This window comes from Nanorana parkeri, unplaced genomic scaffold, assembly GCF_000935625.1.
Source record: "Nanorana parkeri isolate BGI_ZX_2015 unplaced genomic scaffold, ASM93562v1 scaffold99, whole genome shotgun sequence".
Classification (NCBI taxonomy): domain Eukaryota; kingdom Metazoa; phylum Chordata; class Amphibia; order Anura; family Dicroglossidae; genus Nanorana; species Nanorana parkeri.
Window position 1 is genome coordinate 647,063 of NW_017306367.1, and position 3,997 is coordinate 651,059.

A 3,997-nucleotide genomic window follows, 5' to 3' on the forward strand; every position below is an offset into this window, starting at 1 on the left:
AATATCACATTCCTTTCGTATAGTGACTGATCAAACAAACCAAGTACTGACGCAAGCATGCGAGTCACGCCTAGTTACACGTCCAGACACATCAAATGTGGCCTGCAGTATCATTGTTTTGTTCCCAACTCATTTAATTGGGCAGCATTTGGCCAAATGTACTTCATATTCAGGCACATACTTTGGGGTTTGTTTGCACAATGTGTCATTTGCTATTCTGCCAACCACTGAAAAAGACGTGCAGCAGCAATCTATAATTGCAGGCATATGCTAAGCACCAGTTTACCATGCTTTAAACAAAACAATCATTCTTTTACCCCATTACTATTTGCAGGACTAAAAAAAGATCTAAAAGATTTCTGCGATTGGTTCGATAATGTTTACTTTAGATTTTACACATGGAAGTATATACAAACTGACATTTTTAAACTGTGATTCAGCTCTATGGCAAAAAATAATTTCCTCTTCAGTGCAGCTTGTTAAGCACAATGAAAAATAAATATCTGACTGGCCTTTGCTCCCAGACAGTCATATGCTGAGCTAACAAGTAGGAATCTGTGGCTAATTTGTCCCAACCACCACTTATTACATCTATCCAGCAGGGAGAGCATAACAAAATCAAAATCCCTAAATACGAATTGACATATGCAGTATGTGCTGTAAATAACATGTATTGATATATATTAAGGCGGCCATACACTATGCGAATTGCAGCCAAAACACGCACAGTGGGTGCTGCTGTCGGCACCCTTTCAGCTGGCATCCCTCCATCAGCTGATCAAAGGAGCCGATTGGAAAACCTTCGAACAAACAGAGCTGGCAGCCAATGAGCTACCGTCTCTGTTCAAGTATTCTGACAGTTAGAGATTCCTCGGCCAACGCTTGTAAGCGTTGATCGAGGAATCAATTTTTTTTGTGGGTTTCACCTAAACAGGAAAACTCTTCCACTACAGTGATTTTGGAGACTCTCCTGCAGCCCTCAGGATTTAACATATTGATCATTATAGGTAACCAGGCTGACCCAATGTAAATGTTAAAAATAGATTATTCTTAAGAGTTCAGCTTTAAGAAATGACAATGGTGTGCATTGTTAACAAAGTTGTGCTTATTTGGTAAGACTTTGAAGAGAATCAGAGTAGCAGTCATTCATGCAGAAATTCAAACACATTATAAGAGTTCACAAATGTTTTGCACAACAGTATGTACTGTATGCATACAGTGAAAGTCCACTATGTATAAAATCCTCTTTCAAAGTAATCACTTCTCAAGATTGGTTTTTATGACAACACGTTCAGCAATGTCTTCCATGCACATGCAGTGTGGTTTGTAGAAGGCCAATGTAAATTGAGCAGTTCAAGGAGCCATCTTTCTAATTGACTATCTTCTTTGTCACATTCAGAGTTCACCTGTTGCCTGACATCGTCAATGTACTGTGGTTGGAACAAATTATCATATAATCTAAGAATCAGTACCAGAAGACAGATATTATATACCTACAAGGTACCACTGCAATCAAACTTTTTGCTAAAACATACCCCTGTACCACTGTAATAATACCAGATGTCTCCACATCATAAGGCAGTAACAACAGTATTGTCTAAGTGGTGTCGCTAGTTGTTCGTAAGTTAAATTATTATTTTTTCTACAATGGTGGTTTAAACCATGGACTTAATGACCCCATCGTCTGTCCTTGATACAGAACATTGTCAGAACTAGGGATGCACTGATACTTTTCGAGTACCAGTGCCGATACTTGGCATTTTCATGAGAACTACCAGGGTTGCAGAGGTTGCAGCTGGGACTTGGCTCTTGCGCTCCACCACTGTCCTGAAATCATTAGTCTGTATTGTTTTAGAAAAACTGTCACATGACAATAAACATAAATGTATTAGTACTCGTACTTGTAAGTACTTGGGCACGTATCAGTACTTGTACTCGCAAAACTGGTATCGGTGCATCACTTTATTTATATTTATAAAAACAAAATCATACATTAAAACATGATGTACAAATCCTGCCCATTAAGATTTCAGAGGCATTGTCTCACCAGCTGCGGCAGAGCTTCTCCTTCTCCTGGTCCTCATCAGCCATACGATATTTGGGCATTCAACTGACAAACAATTGCTCTTGCCTTTATGCACATCATTTCGAACCCTTACTACATCAGCTTCAGAGGGATCTCACTGACTGGGATCGTTCATCGTTTACTTGGCTGGGTCGCATCAACATCTTGAAGATGACTGTGCTTCCTCATATCCTCTTTTTTTTACAACCGATAACCTTTTTTTTTTTACCACACTCATTTTTTGTTAAACTCAAACTCAAAAGTCTGTTCATTCACTTTGTTTGGGGAGGCAAGAGACCTCGAATTGCATACACCATCCTACGAAGGCCTAAAGGGGCCAGAGGGCTAGGCTTACCTGACGTTAACTTATACTATAAAACCATCTCTCTCCAGAGGATTGTTAATTGGCACTTTGACGTCTCAACCAAACTCTGGGTTCAGATGGAAAAATGCTTGGCCGGTCGAGATTTAGCTCAAGCCCCTTGGTTGCCGAGTACTAGTCGAGGTCTTTCTGGCCATACATTACTGACCTCTGTACTGTGCGTTACATTACTGACCTCTGCACTGTGCGCTACATTACTGACCTCTGTACTGTGTGCGTTACATTACTGACGTCTGCACTGTACGTTACATTACTGACCTCTGTACTGCTGACCTCTGCACTGTGCGTTACATGACTGACTTCTGTACTGTGCGTTACATTACTGACCTCTGTACTGCTTACCTCTGCATTGAGCGTTACATTACTGACTTCTGCACTGTGCGTTACATTGCTGACCTCTGCACTGTGCGTCATACTGCTGACCTCTGTACCATACATCATATTGCTGACCTCTGCACTGTGCGTTACATTACTGACCTCTGTAAAGCTGACCTTTGTACTATGCGTTACATTACTAACCTCTGTAATGTGCGTCACACTGGCCTCTACACTCTGCGTTGTTACTGATCTCTGTACTGTGCGTCATACTGCTGACCTCTATACTCCGTACATTTCTACAGCGTGGGACCTGAAGGGAGGCTCAACAAGACTGCAGGAGATGTCACCTTGTTACCCCACCAGGAGAGGAAGAGGGCACCTGAATCAGATCAACTGTGCACTGCAAGTCCCTGTTTTTTCTGCGTCACACCATTGGCTTCTGTATTTGGCATTACACCACTGCCCTCTGTACTGTGCGTTGTTACTGATCTATGTACTCTGCGTCACGCTGCGGACCTGGCGAAGTTGAGGATGGGGCAGGGTAGGGATTAGGTGGGACAACTGGTGGCGGGTAACTTTTAAGGCCTGGCTAGTAGCTCAGAACTTGAAATTTTGAGCCCTGTCCTAAACGAATGGTAGTTTGACATGCATATCAATGGCACAGAAAAAAACCCGGACACCAAGTCTCATTTATCAATGGGTCTAAAGGAAATATTGTCTCCGTCTGTTGACCCTAGAAATTACAATCCATCATAATGTAATGAGATAATACAGAAAAGTACCGGATTGCTTGACTGTTCAAAACTGTATTGCCACTACTCTCCTCGAACACTGATTTAAAGAACTGCTGGCGGAGAGTAATTTTATAAATTACTTTGATGAAAGTACACAGACAAAGAAGCTTGGCTTAAACACAGTAGTTTATTGCTCTCTAATTTAGTTGGTTATAAAAATACATATTTACGTGTGCAAAATGTAATTATAGGAAAATAACTATTTTTGGAAACAGCTCAGCACCTTATACTAAACACCAGCCCTCCTTCTAGAAATAGGATACTTACTAAAGCTCTCCATTCACACAAAAGACATTTTATTTACAATATCCACATAGATACAGTATACTATATGCTGCAATAATGTCAAATACACAGTACCCTAAAGCAATCTCACCCTACGCTAGAAGACCACACCACCATTTTGCAGAAGTTATCCACTGGGATTTAACAGAATGC